Source organism: Tauraco erythrolophus, unplaced genomic scaffold (genome assembly GCF_009769465.1).
Source record: "Tauraco erythrolophus isolate bTauEry1 unplaced genomic scaffold, bTauEry1.pri scaffold_134_arrow_ctg1, whole genome shotgun sequence".
Taxonomy (NCBI): domain Eukaryota; kingdom Metazoa; phylum Chordata; class Aves; order Musophagiformes; family Musophagidae; genus Tauraco; species Tauraco erythrolophus.
Genome location: NW_028238596.1, coordinates 7,168 through 26,217, shown reverse-complemented (window position 1 = coordinate 26,217; position 19,050 = coordinate 7,168). Strand labels below are relative to the sequence as shown.

The window sequence follows — 19,050 nt, the reverse complement described above, 5'->3', positions numbered from 1 at the left end:
TCGATGGAGGGGCTTCTCCCTCACATCCCCTTTGTCTTTTGCCATTTTATACCTTTTAAATTTCTTTTAGGTGGAGCTCGAGTGACTCTAGTCATACATAACTTTATTAGGATTGGTGTAAATTTCTCTCGTGAGGGTGGTCGAAGGTTCGGGTGGAGGTGTGATTTGGTAGCTAAGGGACACGATTTCACCATCACTGCTGAGGCAGCGATTGTGATTCATCTTTATCTTCAGCAGGCGCCCCTTTTCCCTGATAACAGGGATGAGCCGTGATATCTCCGTATCACTCTGCTCCCCATTTCAAGGGTATTATGTAGGCCTTGTTTGTTCCTGGGAGCAGCAGCTGTGTGTCATCTCAGAGCTGCTCTGATATTACAGTTTATGTTGAGATGTAGCTGAATTTTGGGGGACAGTGTTCTCCCATTCCCATCGAATTTCAGTTATTTTCCCACTGCTGCACCAAAAGAAGCCCGGCTGGCAGGTTGAGGAGGTGACTCTAGCCCTCTACTCCACTCTTGTGAGACCCCAGCTGCTGTGCTGCCTCCAGCTCTCCACTCCCTAGTACAAGAAAGACATAGACCTGTTGGAGCAGGTCCGGAGGAAGGCCACAAAAATTATCTGATGGCTGGAACATCTCTCCTATGAAGAGAGGCTGAGAGAGTTGGGGTTGTTCTGCCTGGAGAAGGGAAAGGCCCAGGGAGATGTCCTTGCAGCCTTTCAAAACATTAAAGGGGCTTTTAGGAAAGACAGAGAAGAGAATTACAAAGGCCTGTAGTGACAGGGCAAGGGCGATGGCTTTAAACTGAAAGAGGTGAGGTTTAGATTGGACATACAGATTTTTTCTGATGAGGGCGAAGAGACACTGGAAGAGATTGCCCAGAGGAGCTGTGGATGCCCATCCCCGGAAGTGTTCAAAGTCAGGTTGACGAGGTTTTGAGCCATCTGATCTAGTAAAAAATGTCTCTGCCCACAAACGTGGGGTTGGACTAGATGATCTTTAAAGGCGCCCTCTAACTCAAACCCTTCTATGATTGTATGAGGTGAGACTAAAGGCATCGTGTGGCCTGTAGTGAGGCGAACGTGACTGAGCAAACACCATCAGCTCTTCCTGGGTTGCCTTGAAGGTCTGTGGGAAAGAAGGTGTCTTGAGGTCACTTCACCTTGAGAGTACGTCCCCTGGGAAAGCACCTGAAGGCAGCACTGGGATGTGCTTCCTTGACCATTCCTCAGGCGTTCCTGTGTCCATTCCTCATGCGCCAGGACATGTCCAACGAGTGCAAAGCAGGGTGCTACTCTGTAGGGCTTAGGTGCTTCCCAGCCCCTGGGAGTGGCAACAGGAGGCCAGGGAGACACTACAACTGCTGCAGTGCACTGCCTCTACATCCACAAGGAAGGCCTCTGGTCTCTGAACACCCACGTGCGTATGATGAGTGTACGAGGCCAGCTGAGATGAGGACACTTGACGGATACCTGGAATTTCCGTGTCTTACTCCAGGAACAACCTCCACTTGTTACCAAAAATTCAGAATAAGAAAATTATCAACACCAATGGGAAGCAGATAAGCAGACACTTCTTTATTGCGGCACTGGGTGCTATCTCCTCCTAGTATGCACACCTTGCATCAAAATTAAACTTCTTATATAGAGCTTACACATGCAAATCCATTAGGTAATCATACATAAACATATTATTTCCCCAAAATCATTAGCATATTCTCCTCCTATTTCTGATTCTGCGCAATAAAAGTTAGAATCATCTAGAAATGAGTCTGGGGTGTAGTAAGGGTGGGTGGTCTGTGAGTCGGTGGTCGTGCTCTTCCCCTGCCGGAATTACCTTCTGCTTAAGTTCATGGTTTCTGGCAGGCACCATAGACTGTTACCGTTGTCTCTCTTCATTCCCATTAATCCAGACTTTGATAGCTACCTGCATTCTCTAGTTCTATGTAAGTATCATAAATCAGTTTACAAATCAACTTGTACTTTGTACTACATGTTCCTACTAAATGATTCTGACCTATCCCTTCGGTCCTGGTACAGGGCTATACGGGAATTTCATGGCAGCATCTGGTTACTATTCGAGCATACTTTTCATTAAAATATTTCTTATAAATCTATATTATTAAAATCAACCACAAACCATATTAATTACAAACTATTGATTAAATTTTAATTACCAAAATTCTAAGTATCAGTAACACACTGTCCCAGTGTCATGGTTTGATGTGGGGGGGGGTGGTTCTGGTGGCAGGAGAGGGGTTTTGCTCCCTGCGACCTCCCCGGTTTTGGAACCGGGTAGGCTTAGTTCTGGCCACCAGATCAGACTGCCATCCCCCTCGGATTGAGCCAATAGGGCGCCTCTGCGAATTGCCCTATTTAAGTCAGGACAAAGGAACCGGAAAAGGTGCTTCGCCCAGGATCGAGCAGAGAAGGGAGGAGGGCACTGCCCCCGCTCCCTGGCTCCCGGCCGGGCAGCTGCCTGCGTCGGGCCGGCGCCGCCCACGGAGAATGGCAGCGGCGGAGCCAGCTGGGGAACTCGGGGGCACCCCACTCCCGGGGTGCCCACTGGGCTGAGTTCACCTGGAGAGGACTGAGATCTGAGAGAAACAGCTGCATCGACAGCAGGGCAGTGAGGATGGAGCGGGAGGAGGTGTGCCGGAGCCGAGTTTCCCCTGCGGCTGATGGTGAGATGGCAGGCTGCCCCCCTGTGACCAGGACGGCCTCGGTGGAGCAGAGACCCACTCACAGCCCGTGGGGAGAAGATGCCTGAGCCTGAGGATGGTCGTGTTGGGGTGCACGACAAGGCAGAGAGGCATCTGGAGTCTGCGAGACGACCCACGCCGGAGCGAGTGGTTACAGCTCCCTAAGTACCCGAGACTGTGGTAAAGCCCACACCGGAGCAATCTGTGGGGAAGGATTGTTTCCAGTGGGCTGGACTCACATCACAAACTGGAGAAGTTTGTGGATTTTTCCTCGTGGGTAGGGGATCCATTGGAGCAGGGGAAAACGGTGTAAGGACTCCTTCTCCTTTAAGAAAGAAGCAGCAGTAACAGCACGGAATGAACTGACCTGCACTCGCCCAGTCCCTGCCCCCTGTGCTGCTGGGGGGAGGAGGTAGAGCCGGGAGGAAAAGGAAGGCGGGGGGGGGAAGGTGTCGGTTTTAAGATCTGTTTTTTTTCTTTCTGTCCTCTCAAGTAATCGGTTTTTGTTTCCCTTTGTCCTTCTAAGTAATTATTAATAAACTGTTTTGCTTTGAGAAAAGCTCTGCCTGTTTTGCCCAGGACCATGGTTGGTGGTGCTCCCTCTGTTCTTGTCTCAACCCTCAGTCCCTTTGGTTTTTTTTTTTCTCTCCTCTCTACTTTACTGGCGCCACATTGGGCGCCAAAAAGACTGTCGTGGTTTTAGGCTGATCCAGCAACTAAAACTCACACACCCAGTGAGATTCATCCCACCTGCCTCGGATAGGATCATTGCGGACGATCCTGCTCTTCTAATTACTTCGTGGGTGCCTGTGTCCCAGGTGAGAAGCACTAGGAGAGGAGGAAATGGCCTTGAGTTCTGCCAGGGGAACTAGGTAATCCTGAAGGTCCCTTGCAACCCGAACCATTCTACGGTTCTGTGATTTGCTGGAAGAACCTGTAGCCGGTGGGAAGGATGCCGCAGGAAAAGCCTAAGGAGGGAACAGCAGAGGTGACCTGTTAGGAACTGTCTGTAATCCCTATTCCTCATCCTTTTTAGCACTCTCGGGGAAAGGAGGCAGAGGAGTCAGCAATGAAGGAATGAAGTTGAGCCTGGGAAACAGGGAGAAAGGGGAGGTGCAGTTGCAATCATTCTCTTTTCTTCTCTCTATCCAAACCTATCTGAATTGGGAATAAATTAATTTTCTCCATGTTGAGTCTCATTTGCTCATGACGGTAATTGAGAAGTCACGTCCCTGCCTTTGTATCAAGCCATGAGCCTTTTTCCCCCGTTTTTCTGCTCCTCCTGCACTAGTGAGGAGGAGGAGTGAGAGAGTGGCTGGGTGGGCACCTGGCAGCCAGCCAAGGTCACCCACCACACCCTGTCTGCTGCAATACATTTGTATCAGAGCTGGGAAGGGACTGTCTAGCCAGGGTGGGGAAGAGGGAGTAAAAGACTGGATTGGATGCATTTGGGCCTCTCCTTGGACCTCATGATGTTCTCAGTGTCCCGGAGGAGCTGACAGAGTTTGCAGATGACACAAATCGAGGCAGGGGACCAGCACATACACTGGAGGGCTGCCTTCCGGAGGAACCTCGGCAGGATGGCAGAGCGGGCCAACAAGGAGCTACTAGATTGCAGAGAGGAGAAATGCAAAGTCCTGCCCCTGGGGTGGCCTGGCCCTGGGCAACAGCCCTGGCTGGGGCGCAGCTCAGCAGAAAAGGTCCTAGTTGGACACAACTAGGCACAGCCACAGTGCTACACGGAGCTTGGGGCCTCCTACCGCCAGGACACGAAAGACATTGATCAACTGGAGCAAGTTCAGGTAAGGGGCAATCAATACAGTCAGGTGTGTGGGGGTGCGCAGGGGGCTGGAGAACTTTCCACCTGAAGGAAAGGCTGAAGGAACGCTGTGAAATGCGGAGAGCAGAAGGTTTTGGGAAATCTCGTAGGAGCATTTCAGTATCTGTCAGGCGGTTAAGAAGATAGAGCCAGGCTCTTCATCATGATGCGTGGTGGGAAGATGAGAGGAAAAGGACGAAAGCTGAAAGAATGTTCAGGTGTGAGATGAGGACCATGAGGCCCTTCAGAACGTAACCATGAGGTCACTTATGCAGTGGAAGAGGCTGCCCTGAGAGGTTGTGCAATCCCAGTCCTCGGAGATTTTCAAGCCTTCTTTCCCCCTCAATATCCTTTCCAACCACTGAACAAACCTCTCTTACTTGTGCAAGGATATAGCAAAAGCCCATGGCACCAGCAAAAGTTCAGCCTGTTCTGGGCCCTCTCTTCCCTAGGAGAGAGGTCGTCCAACAACCTCACACTTCTGTCATTCACAGCTTTTGCAGCTGCCCGTCCCTGACCTGCCCACTTGCCTTCATCACCATCACCTTTGTAACTGAGGCCAGATGCATCTCTGGGCACTCCCACTGTAAGCTGGCCCCGACCCCACACCTGGAGCCCACCTGTCCACAGAGGCAATGAGATGCCAGGTCCACTCTGCCGACGCTGGGCACAGCTTTTTCCTGGGAATGTCCCCAAGGAGCTCTCCTCATGTGTCTCAGCCTGTGGCCTGGCAGGAGTGGAAGTGGGACAAGTGTTGCTGGGGGCAGGGCTGAGTAGCTCAGCTGGGAGAGCGTTAGACTGAAGATCTAAAGGTCCCTGGTTCAACCCCGGGCTTCAGCAATGAGTTTTTCTTCCTTAGATTTTTGCAGAGACCATTTGCCTTCTTCCATCCAGTCCATCCTTGCTCCTTCACCTCTGCCAGAGCACTGCCCCTGCACTGCAGCTGCAGATCTGGGAGTTAGAAGGAGCCTTTCTCTTGCACCACAAGCCCCCAGCCTTCCCCTGGCCAGGACTCTCGATTCAGTGCTTCTTTGAGGTGGCTTCCATTTGTCCCCTCTTCCCTGCTCCAAAGCAGTTGGCATCTCTCCTTTGCGGGGTCTCTGTAAAGACCCCGACTCTCCTCTTGTTGTTCTCGATGGTGCACAGGCTGCTCCTCTCCTCACACACCTCCTTCCCCTGGGCCTTAGTTCCCAGACCAGACCATGCTGCCCACGGAAGGGTCACCGTCTCCTGCGGGAGATGAGTGAGGACACCTGGCACGATCAATGTGATCAAACAAGTGAACCTTTATTTGCATACACTCAGTGTGCTTTATAGCTTTCTAAACGAGACTTGGCAATCTACGATTGGTTACAATACAAACAATAGCCCACCCCTGAGTATGATTGGTTGCATCCCGGAAGCAACGTCATCATGGTGTCAAATTCCCTTTCTGCATCCAGGCACGTGCTCCCAGGAACGGCTGGATTGTTCACATGTCTCAGGTATCCTTCCACACATCCCCCTTCTTGTTTTTGAACAATCCAGACTTGTTTTACAACCCATTCAATCATTTTCGTGAGCAAGTTTAACAGACAAATTATTAAGCATACAAGCAACCCCCACACCTGCAATACACCAAACAACAAGAAACATAAAAACAGTTTACATATTCTTCCGCTAAGGGGATATGAAATTGTCTCTGGAGCACCTTGGCTGATTGGTGAAAAAAGTCATGAGACATACGAGCTTGTTGGAAAGCATCTATAGGTGGTCCCGTCCACGCAGGTGCTACTAATTGGTCAGCACGGTTATTGCCAATTGCTAAGCCTTGTTGAATTAAATGACTACGTATATGCGTAATCTACTGTGGTTTCCACATCCACTCCGGCACTTCCTGTGGTGGCGGCACGGAGGGAACAAATTCCTGACTTGATACTGGTGTTGCTCCCTGATTTACTATCATCGCGCGCGGGGCTGGCGCGCTTGGTTTCCAGTTTCCCTGCTTCCGGCACTCATTGGTATTATGACTATCCCTTTTGCAATTTTTGCACCATTTCTTGCTACTATATTGCTGCTGTTGTTGTGGCTGTTTACATTGAGTTCTGTAATGGCCTGATTTCCCACAATTAAAGCATTTCTTTTGCTTAGCTCCTCCCCCTTTTTGTTCTAATAAAGGACGAACAGCACTATATACCGCAGCAGCAACTAAAGATGCAGGACCGGTGGTGCGTTCCATAACTTCTAACATATCTGCCACTTGGGCATCTCTAGGCAATGTGCTCAAGACCCTTTTTGCTTTATCATTGGCATTCTCAAAGGCAAACATTTTAAAGACTTGTTCCTTCATTGTCTCGTCCAAATCAGGATGACTTCAAACAGCCTGATGTAAACGATCAATAAAGGAAGGAAAACTTTCCTGGGGGCCTTGTTTAGTATTTGCAAAGGAATATACTTTTCCCAGTTCTCTAATTGAAGTCATTGCTTGATAAGCTAATTGTTGTGACAACTGCAATACTTCTCCCAGAAACCCTTGCTGTAATGCCGTATTTGAAAAAGGACCTTGACCCATCAGCATTTGTGCTTGAACGCCATATAGAGGATCTCCCTGCTGCCGAGGTCGTGCAGCTTCACGTTCACATAGTTGTTGCCAGGCCCTGGAAAACAAAAGCTGCTGAGAAGGGGACAAAAGGATATTAGCAACTTGTTGAGAATCATGTGGTATCAGCACATCTGCTGTGAAAATAAATTGCAACAGTTGTTGAGTATAACTGGATTGAAGCCCATATTGCGATACCGCAGAACGCACCTTTTCTAAAATTTTCCGGTCAAAAGGTTCTCATTTTCTATTTCCCCCATGGTCTGTGATAATGGGAAAGGCAAACGGTAGAAAATTTCCTTCGATTAAGGCTTCACGAATAACTCCCTTCCATCTTCTGCTTCTTTCTTCTTCATCCGGTGGCGCAAAGGGTGGTGGAGCAGTCGGCACTAGCGGTGATAACGGCGTAGCAAAAGGATCAGCTGTATTATGGAGATTTTTCTTCTCGTTGGCATCTGTCGTTTTTAATTCCGATAATTTATCCATAACTTGCTGCAAGACTTCTTCAGATAGTTCTTTTTCCTGTTGTTCTCCCAAAGAAATCGGTGCGGACAAAGGTTCCTCCACTGGGTGGCGCTCTCGGCGGGGTGGTGGGAGGTCAGGGTAGAGGCGGGACTTAGGCCGGCATGACCGTCCGCCTGTTCCCACGCCCCTTTGTAGTTCTTCCGCCTTCTCTTCCGAGTCCCCTTTTTCTGCCCACGTGCTGCCGCCATCTTGGCGCATGCTGTCGCCATTTTTGCTGCCGCCATTTCGGCGCGGTTCTAAGCACGTGGTCCCTGAATTCGCAGTTTCTACTTTGATAGGAACAGAAATTCGCGTAAGAAAGATAGAGGAAGTGTTTGGTAAAGAATCAATAGGAGAGGGGGTAAAGGGAGCAAAAGCAGCAGCAGCGACAGTTCGTTCGACTTCCATGGTATGCAACGTTTCTTTAATTAACTTCCACAGGGTGGCATACTTATTCGCCTCCTTCGCGCTCGCTCCCCCCGAACTGATATCATCCCATAGCTCTCTGCCTATGGCTTCCCACGTAGCGAGTTCAAAAACGACTCCTACTGAGGGGATTAACTCTTTGTTCCATGCCCACATTAACAGCCCTTTAAGAGACGAGGATTCATATTTAAGTCCTCTCACAGAGAGCATGTGTTGGAGCAGATTTAGGACAGCCTCTTGTTGCTTATCCAACCCCATCTGTCTCCCCGACCGCTCGTCTCTTCTAGGCGAGATTCCAGCGTCGATCCAGCGACTAAACAGGTGCACCTTTTTCCACTTAGTGACTGGGCAGGTCACTGCTCATTCCGCCGGGGCAGCGGATCATTCGGTCGGCCTTCCACCCTCTTCCTCGCCAAGTCTCGCAACTTTGCTATGAGGATTCTGAGGGTCCCTGTTCGGGCGCCAATTGCGGGAGATGAGTGAGGACACCTGGCACGATCAATGTGATCAAACAAGTGAACCTTTATTTGCATACACTCAGTGTGCTTTATAGCTTTCTAAACGAGACTTGGCAATCTACAATTGGTTACAATACAAACAATAGCCCACCCCTGAGTATGATTGGTTGCATCCCGGAAGCAACGTCATCATGGTGTCAAATTCCCTTTCTGCATCCAGGCACGTGCTCCCAGGAACGGCTGGATTGTTCACGTCTCAGGTATCCTTCCACAGTCTCCCAGTCCCAGGTGGAGGCACTCCCTGGAGCTGAGGCTGGAATGGCAGCTTCCTCTCTCTGGAGTTCTATTGACAGCGAGATCTCTGATGTGCCAAGGAGAGCTGACAAAGCTGTGCTGAGGATCATCCCCTGTGTCGCTTGGATGAGCTGGAGAACCTTGGCATCTCACGTGGAACTAAAGACCTGTCTTTGAATATTAAATGAAGATTTCACTGCCCTGAACTAGATTAGGCGATGATGAGATTAACAAGAGATGACTGCCATTATACTCTAAACACAGCTGATAAAATCATAGAATCATAGAATGGTTTGGGTTGGAAGGGACCTCAAAGATCATCTAGTTCCAACCCGCCTGCCATGGGCAGAGAAATCCTCCACTACACCAGGTTGCCCAAAGCCTCATTCAACCTGGCCTTGAACACTTCCAGGGATGGGGCATCCACAGCTACTCTGGGTGACCTGGTCCAGTGCCTCACCACCCTCAGAGGGAAGAATTTCTTCCTTATATCTAATCTAAATCTGCCCTCTTTCAGTTTAAAGCCATTGCCCCTTGTCCTATGTCCTAGTTTTAGCTGGGACAGAGGGTTTTTTTTTTAACAGCTAGAAAAGCTCCATGTTTTGGTTTTACTCAGAGGCTCACTCTGAGAAGAACGCTGATAACAAGCTGCCAAGGACTTTTCAGTGTGCCGGAGTGCAGAAGCACGGCGGGATAAGGAGGGAGCATAGCTGGGACAAGGGGGACACGATTCCCCTTGTGATTTGTGGTGGAACTTAAGACTGAGGGCCAAACTGGCCAATTAGTATTCCATATCATGCAGCATCATGCCAGTATAAAAGCGAGGGTCAGACGGGAAGAAGGGCTTTTGCGCTTTGGCTTTTGCCGCTTTTGCTCTTTTGCGCTTGCTGTGTTTTTCGCTCTATTGCTTTTCTTTTTTTTTTCCTTTCCCCTCTCTCTCCCAGTACTCTCACTCTCGGAGTACTATCTCTCTCTCTGCCCCTCTCTATTTCGGGGCCTCGCGTTCGTCCGGGATTTGCAGTTTTAGGACGAGATGGGCTTCGCATACGAGGGGGTGGTGAGCATCTACACTGTGTATTAAATCATCTGTATTAAATTGTTCTTATCTCAACCCATGGGTTTCCCATTATGCTTTAATTCTCTCCTGCATTCCAGGGGGTGGGAGAGGGTGAGTGACCGGCTGTGTGTGGAGGGGACGGTTTAACCTAACCCACGACACCTATCACTACACACCCTTGTAAAAAGCCCCTCTCCAGCTTTCTTGTAGGCCCCCTTTAAGTACTGGAAGGCTGCAATAAGATCACCCGGAGCCTTCTCTTCTCCAGGCTGAACAGCCCCAACTCTCTCAGCCTGTCTTCATAGCAGAGGTGCTGCAGCCCTCAGATCATTTTCATGGCCCTCCTCTGGACCTGCTCCAGCAGCTCCATGTCCTTCTTGTGCTGGGGACTCCAGAGCTGAATGCAGTATTCCAGGTGGGGTCTCACGAGAGCTGAGTAGAGGGGCAGAATCACCTCCCTCGACCCGCTGGCCATGCTTCTTTTGATGCAACCCAAGACACGGTTGGCTTTCTGGGCTGCCAGCGCACATTGCCAGCTCATGTTGAGCTTCTCATCCACCAGCACTCCCAAGTCGTTTTCCTCAGGGCTGCTCTCAATCCATTCTCCGCCCAGCCTGTACTTGTGCTTGGGATTGCCCCGACCCACGTGCAGGACCTTGCACTCGGCATTGTGGAACTTCATGAGGTTCTCACAGGCCCATCTCTCCAGCCTGTCAAGGTCCCTCTGGATGGCGTCCCTTCCCTCTGACGTGTCCACAACACCACACTGTCGCAGCTGGAAGGCTTCAGGTGGCTCCAAGCAGACCAATGTTCTAATGCAAAGGCTTCAGGCTCTACTCTAAGGAAGGCCCACACTCCTCCAAGGCTCAGGAGGAAATACTTCACCCTTAGGAGAAAACGCCCTGCCTTAAATAGTCAGGAGTCACGTGGTTTGCTAGATGGGTCAAGGCTATTGGTCCACGGCAAAGTGCCGTGGGAGGCGGCCCTGGAGGGACGAGGGGCCCAGGAAAGTTGGTCCACATTCAAGGAGCACCTCCTCCAAGCTCAGCAGAGGTGCATCCCGATGAAGAACAAGTCGGGCAAAAAGACCAGGAAGCCCGCGTGGATGAGCAAGGAGCTCCTGGACCAACTGAAAATGAAGAGGTTAGCCTATAGAGGGTGGAAGCAGAGACAGATAGCCTGGGAGGAATACAGAGAAGCAGTACGAGTGACCAGGGATCAGGTGAGGAAGGCTAAAGCCCTGAAGGAATTGAATTTGGCAAGGGATATAAAAAGCAATAAGAAAAGCTTCTATAGGTATGTAGGGGACAAAAGGAAGTCCAAGGAGAACGTAGGCCCCCTCCGGAAGGATACTGGTGCTCTGGTTACCCGGGACATAGAGAAGGCTGAGGTACTCAATGACTTTTTTGCCTCAGTCTTCACTGATAAAGCCTCTTGTCTTACCACCCAAGCTGTGGAAAGAACTAGCAGGGACTGTGAGGATGAACCACTGCCCACTGTACTTGAAGAGCAGGTTCGGGAACATCTGAGGAACTTGAAGGTGCACAAGTCCATGGGACCTGATGAGATCCATCCGCGGGTCCTGAAGGAACTGGCGGATGAAGTTGCCAAGCCACTGGCCATTGTATTTGAGAAGTCGTGGCGGTCTGGCAAGGTCCCCGATGACTGGAAGAGAGGGAACATAACCCCCATCTTTAAAAAAGGTAACAAGGAGGACCCGGGCAACTACAGGCCGGTCAGCCTCACCTCTGTGCCTGGCAAGGTCATGGAGCAGATTCTCCTGGGAACCATGCTAAGGCACATGGAGAGCAAGGAGGTGGTGGGTGACAGCCAACATGGCTTCACCAAAGGCAGATCGTGCCTGACCAACTTGGTGGCCTTTTATGATGGGGTGACAGCATCGGTGGACAAGGGTCGACCAATGGATATCATCTACCTGGACTTGTGCAAAGCTTTTGACACTGTCCCGCACGACATTCTTCTCTCTAAACTAGAGAGGCATGGGTTTGATGGATGGACCACTCGGTGGATAAGGAATTGGCTCAATGGCCGCACTCAGAGAGTAGTGGTCAACGGCTCGATGTCCAAGTGGAGACCGGTCATGAGTGGCGTCCCTCAGGGGTCCGTGTTGGGCCCGGCCCTCTTCAACATCTTTGTCGGTGACGTGGACAGTGGCATGGAGTGCACCCTCAGCAAGTTCACCGATGACACCAAGCTGTGTGGTGCTGTGGACACGCTGGAAGGGAGGGATGCCATCCAGAGGGACCTCGACAGGCTGGAGAGGTGGGCCCGTGTCAACCTCATGAAGTTCAACCAGGCCAAATGCAAGGTCCTACATCTGGGTCGTGGCAATCCCAGGCACAAATACAGACTGGGTGGTGAATGGATCGAGAGCAGCCCTGAGGAGAAGGACTTGGGAGTACTGGTGGACGAGAAGCTCAATATGAGCCGGCAATGTGCTCTTGCGGCCCAGAAGGCCAACCGCATCCTGGGCTGCATCAAGAGGAGCGTGGCCAGCAGGTCGAGAGAGGTGATTCTCCCCCTCTACTCTGCCCTCGTGAGACCTCACTTGGAGTACTGCATCCAGTTCTGGAGCCCCCAACATAAGAAGGACATGGACCAGTTGGAGAGGGTCCAGAGGAGGGCCACGAAGATGATAAGAGGGCTGGAGCACCTTTCCTATGAGGACAGGCTGAAAGAGTTGGGGCTGTTCAGCCTGGAGAAGAGGAGGCTCCGGGGTGACCTTATAGCGGTCTTCCAGTACCTCAAGGGGGCCTACAGGAAAGCTGGGGAGAGGCTGTTCAGGAGGGCCAGTTGTGATAGGACAAGGGGTAATGGTTTTAAAATAGAGGGAGGTAGATTCAGATTGGATATTAGGAAAAAATTTTTTACCATGAGAGTTGTAGAACACTGGAACAGGTTGCCCAGAGAGGTGGTGGATGCTCCATCCCTGGAGACGTTCAAGGCCAGGTTGGACGAGGCCCTGAGCAACCTGATCTAGTTGGAGATATCCCTGTTCCTTGCAGGGGGGTTGGACTAGATGACCTTTGAAGGTCCCTTCCAGCCCTAATCATTCTATGATTCTATGATTCTGTGAAAAGAAGAAGGAAGACAAGAATATAAATATTTAAAGGGAAATAATATTATCAGATGCCTTAAAAAACAAACAAAAACACCACAAAAAAACCCCAAAACACCACAGATATGCACAAGCTATATTCCTGGTTTCTCCTGAAATACCCTGGAAGTCCTGTGAAAATAATGGGAACCTTAGGGATGCTGAAGTAGCATGTACTCAAGTAGGTTCCTCGGGGAATTGTGGAGTCCTGGAGTTCCTTGTTGCTGATGCTGTAGATGAGGAGGTTCACTGCTGGAGGCACCACCGAGTACAGAACTGACACTGCCAAATCAAGGGATGGGGAAGAGAGATAGGAGGGCTTCGGGTGGGCAAACATGGCAGTGCTGATAAAGAGGGAGACCACAGCCACGTGAGGGAGGCACGTGGAAAAGGCTTTGTGCTGTACCTGCTCAGAGCGGATCCTCAGCATGGCCCTGAAGATCTGCACATAGGACAGAACAATGAACACTTAACACCCAAATACTACTAAGATACTAACCATAACTACTCTCTATGATTCTTCTCTCTATGATTCAACCTTCTATGATTCCAAATTATGTCATTCTACCTTCTATGATTCTACCCTTTATGATTCTTCCCTCTATGATTCTGCCTCCTATGATACTACCTTGTATGATTCTATTCTCCATGATTATACTGTCTATGATTTGACCTCCAACGATTCTACCCGCTATGATTCTAATTCCTGTGATTCCACCCTCTATGATTCATCCGTCTATGATTCTATGTTCTATGATTCTGCCCTTCGTGATTCTACCTTCTACGATTCTACCCTCTGTTGCAGGATCCCTTCTGTGGACGGCCCAGAGTCATGACCATACACCAATATGGTTAGAAAATCATGCTCCGTTTATTACAAACAACACACAGGTTATATAGCAGAATGTGGCGTGACACGACTACATTCTACAATTGGCTTGCTTAGCGTAAACACACTCTCGTGGGCTATAGTGATAGGGCAGCGCTAGCAGACTACAGGTAATAAGCTCATCCCTTTAGTCTCCTCATTGCGGTCATCGGAGAGGCATCCAGGAGGCGTGCATCTTGGCAGGCTATCAGTCTACATTTCCTTTTAAGGCCATTGAGATAACTTGGAGGACAAAAGTAATCTAGTTGGTAACCTTGTGCTCTGGGGCCCAAACAGGGATTGTCCATACCCGAGAGAATATTATGGCCAGTCTCGGAAAGGAATTCCTCCACACTTCCCCCTTTCTGTTTTTGGACAATCCATAGTCCTGGCATTGCTTTAAGGAGGACCCGAGAGGCACACTTCAGGACACACCCTGCTAAGAGAATCATAAACAGCAATGCAACTGATATCGTTATGCCTTGTATGATTAATGCTTTTACCCAACCTGGTATGTTCCAACTACCGAACCAGTTTGAGAACCGGTCATCTTGTGTCGTGATATGATGCATGTTACTTTGGGGGTTTACAAGTTGCTTATGAATGCTTTGAGAGTGATCAGATAGGTCCATACAGCACATGCCTTCAAAGTCAGTACAACCATGGCCTTGAGCTAACAATAAAAAATCAATAGCAGTGCAATTTTGCAATACATCATGCTGGATATCATCTACATCAAGCAATAGAGAAGAGAGAATATTTGAGGTAAGATTAAATTGTTTTAATGCCCAACAAGCAAGCTTAGCCAACTGACTATTAGCATTGCCGTCAGAGGCTCCTGGAAGGAAGACAGATAGTGCTGCTATTTCAGCTGGACTCAGCAGCTGCACGTTGTCATTACAAGTGCCGTCAAATTCTTTTAGGCTCCTCTTACCCCGACTTGTTCGGGTTGTTCGTTCAACCAGAAAATCATGAATGCTAGGGGCAAAGAGAGTTAGGCGACCCAAATAGCCAGGACCACCGATAGCTCCTTGTGGAATTCCGGTCCAGGCATGATCTTCACAGATCAGAAAAATTCCGGGGGGCAGGAGCGTATCGTGTGTAAATACTTTCCCAATGAGTGCTCCAGTTTTTACATCTCCCCACATCGATGTGCCGGACACATTGAAACGCAGTTTGTCTTGGAAGAAAAAACTGCGTCCTGGCGGAGGAGGGATTTGGAGAAGTACTGAGACGACTCAATATGAGTTAGCTGCAGGAAGTCTCGTTTATTGCGCAGTTCTTATTGCTTATATAGACAGTATTTGCCAATAATCCTGAGACCACACCTTTTCTACACCATTATTGGATGATACATACGCTTGTCATATTTAACAGCTTATTTCAAACAGACTACCCAGCCTAGCGAAGCTCTGCTCTAAGCAAACACTACTCCCTTATCATACTGCATAGTTTTCTTATCCTTAACTTCAAGGGCATTCTGCCCTTGAGGCCTAACTTTAGAGCTCCAGTCTTTATTTACACAGGATTTTCTTCGTGCAGTCTCTTCAAGGATCTGCACTCCGACAATTCCCCCTTTCTTTTCTTGCACGAAGAAAACCCTGTGCACGAGACCTGTCAACCCCAGTTACTAGCATGTTGTTTTGGTACAGCCTTGCAAAAGCAGTTTCTAGCATACTACTTCCCTTTCTGAGGGCTTTACTATTTCCGCTATATCCAAGATTCCGCTGAGCAGGAGGGTGTCAGTCGGCAGGGTCATCGCGGAGAAGGGAGGCAGGCACGGCACCTTCAGGGCGTCCCCTGTTTATCCACACAGTGTGCTCTGCAGCCTCTTTCCGCTCCGCTCTGAGCCATCCCTTTTACACCCTCAGCAGAGTCTATGACAAAGGTACTGACACGGCGTTGCTGCACGCGTGGCCAGTGCGTGCAACAAGGCCGCCAGGTATGTGCTCTGCTGGCCAACAGCGGATTTTTTAAGTTGTAACATATTTCTCCTAGCTTCCTTTTTCGAAGTTACGTGCTCACAACTAAGTCTAGTTTGTAATTCTTTGTCATTAATTCGGTACCAGTTAATGCTTCTCCTTCCAGTAGCTCGCTTCTGATTGGAAAAAAACACACAAAGCATATGTACAAGCAATATATACAAACAACTTTCACACACGTAATATACTAAATCATAAGAAACATAAAGACAGTTTACATATCAATATACAATCCTCTACCACAATTCTCCCCGAATGCTCTCCAAGCCATTGCAACTGTTGTGGATGGACTCACTATGGTCACTTAGATTAAAACAACACATGCCTTCAAATTCTTCACAGCCGTGTCCTTGAAGCTAGAAGCAAAAATCAATAGCCGCACGATTTTGTAAAATAGCGTGCCTAAGACTATTTTGGTCTAGTAGTAGCCGTTCCAAAATTTGAGCGGTGACACCTGCTTGTCCTTTTGACCAGTAGGCCAAATCCTCAATTTGCTTCAATGCCTGGGCTGCCGCCACTCCAGGCACAACCATAGATGCAGAGACTCGCACTGCCACAGACCACAGCCGCACCCCATCGCCGCAGCCAGACGCAGGACCTGCACCTGCCTCTGCTCGGCGCAATCGGCGCGGCACATTCAGCCATCGCCTACAACTAGGGCCAACACTGCCAGCTGGCCAAGACAGCAAGGCCCTCCACAAGCACTCGCCGGGATATCCCGCTAAGCGCGGTCACCGCAAATCAGAGAAACACTGGGGGTAACTCCTTCGCAGCACCGCCATTCCACAACAGCAAAATTTGCTGGCCTCGATCAAATGACGACCGGGCACCATAAGCGCTGAGGCTAATTTTCTGATTAGACTGTAATCCAATTTTTCCCAGGCTTGATCCACAATATCCGTCTACCCTAAACACAAAACTTTTGTATTGATCATTAGTTGGGGACACGTCTGTCCAGCTGCCACCTTTGAAGATGTTATAGGGAAAATGCCATCCCAAGATTTGAGCAGCTTGGCTTTGGAGGCTTGCTATGCTGGCGTACTTGTCGCTAAAAACAACACATGTTTGTGTAACGTGGTTGTTGCTGGCACTACCTACAAATTTTATCCTAATAAATTTAACTCTTGTGGGGAAATATACGGAAGACTGCCCCTTTTTTGTTTATCAAGCATTTGTTTTAACGTTAAATTAATTCATTCAACAACAGCTTGTCCCGTAGGTGAAGTGAGGGATACCGGTAATGTGAGTCACTCCCCAATCCTGTAAAAAGGCACCATACTGGATCACTGTCTATCCCGATTTTCTTTGGTACTCCCATGGTTTTCTTCAGTGTGAGCAGTAGCAACAGCAAAGGCAGAAAACATATCAACAGTTACATGCACATATTTAGATCGAATAAACGATGGAATATAAGTAATATCAGATTGCCATAATTCATTGGCACATAAACCTGTTGGATTTACTCCTGCTGGAGTATTTGAAGGAACAATATGTTGACGGTCAGGGCAGGCACGTACAATCTGCTGAGCTTGATCTGCTGTCTGACCTGACAGAGAGCATCATCTACCACCAATTGACAAACTGTAGGATTATTCATCATTCCTTGAGGCAGTACAATCCAATGATATTGTTGCATGGGTCGTTCATTGTTAAGCACTGGAACTGAAAAGGCAAATCTAGGACAATCGTTAGGGTGTAAATAAATAAAAGAGTAAAATGTAGAAAAACCCAGTCTTTTAAATCAATCACCATCAAATGCTAACATTCTGGAATCATAGTAGGATTTGATACACCTGGTTGTAATGCACCCATTGGTGAAATGATTGCATTAATAGCTCTTAAAACTTTTAACATAAATCTCCATTTTCCTGATTTCTTTGGGTTAACAAATATTGGAGTAATCCATAGGGTAGTGGAGGGAATTATATGTCCTAATTTGAGCTGTTCATCGACTAATTTTTGAGCCCACATTCTGACACCCTTTATTAAATCTGCAATTGTTTTTGCCCGATTTCTGATAGGATCAAGAGCTCGCCTGTGCAAAAGGTATTCATTTGATTCATGTCAATATGGGACAATGGATGTGCGAATAGGCTGCGAGGAGTAGGGTGTGCCTATTCAAGATAAGTGATTGTCTTAGCTTAAGATCTCTGTGAAATGCAAAAAACGTAAACCTGCGAAATGCCTCATGATGCTGCCGACCACCAGAGTGACACACAGGATGCTCTGGCACTACAGAGCAGAGAACTCTGGTGACAGTTCATCACGATGCAAAACAAACTAAAAGGAAATTGCAAAAAGTAGAAAAGGATGGAGAGCATAGATGCTGGGAAACACTCCTTAGATGGTCACCTTCTGCTTCAGGATTTTTCAGCCATTTAAAACATCCTGTTATAACACTGCCAATAGCTACAGCTGCCCCAATATTGTCACCAACACTGCTGTATACATGGGCTTGGCACGTGCTTAAGAGGATATCTTCAATTCACAAAATGCTATATCAATCAGGAAACTTACGCAAGTAAAGGGATTTACTTGATCCACTAAAAAAAAAAGGGGGACTGATGGAGGGAATATAGGAATAGACATCAGTGAAATGTTAGAAGTTTTGAAATACTTAACTACCCAAGGAGGAGGCTGAGGTGGATTCTGAGGCGGGGACCATGCAAATGATTTCCCGGGAAAGATTGACCTTCTGAGGGGGGTTATGAGTATGTCTGTATAAACACAAGAAAAACTGCTACGGCGGGTGTGCATCTTGGTGGAGCAGAGACTCCCGGCACACCTAGCACTGTTTGCTTGCTTTTATCCACCTAATAAATTGTAAACTTTAATTGGGGTTCTGTTTGGGACTCACTCATTTATCACACCGGCAGTCTGCATCAGCATCTTCAATTGCTAACTGGAATAGCAAGACATCTGCAGCAGTTGGATTTTCTGTTTGTCTCTGAACTGCTGTTTGCAGCCGATCAAGGAAATGTTCATAAGGTTCCTGTGCTCCCTGCTGAATGGAAGCAAAGGAAACCTCCCCTGTCCCAAAAATCAGGGACACGTCTTAATGCTCTCTTAGCCAATTCAGTCAGTTGTTGGAAAGGCACTTGCTGTAACCCTGCCTGTGCCTGATTTTGACATGTGTGACATTTTATTCATCCTAAAATATTTAGCTCTCGATTTAAGAAATTTAACACCTGTAACACTTTAGCTATTGTTTCATTGGGAGATTTCCCTGTCATTCCCCCTTCTTGTT

The 19,050-nt window shown here is 48.5% G+C and overlaps 1 non-coding gene across 1 annotated transcript; it reads left to right on the top strand.

Annotated features, from left to right (window-relative positions):
• Positions 1-5,286: 5,286 nt before the first annotated feature.
• On the top strand, positions 5,287-5,358 carry TRNAF-GAA (transfer RNA phenylalanine (anticodon GAA)). Its single transcript has one exon. It is a non-coding gene; the product is annotated as a tRNA-Phe (tRNA).
• Positions 5,359-19,050: the final 13,692 nt, after the last annotated feature.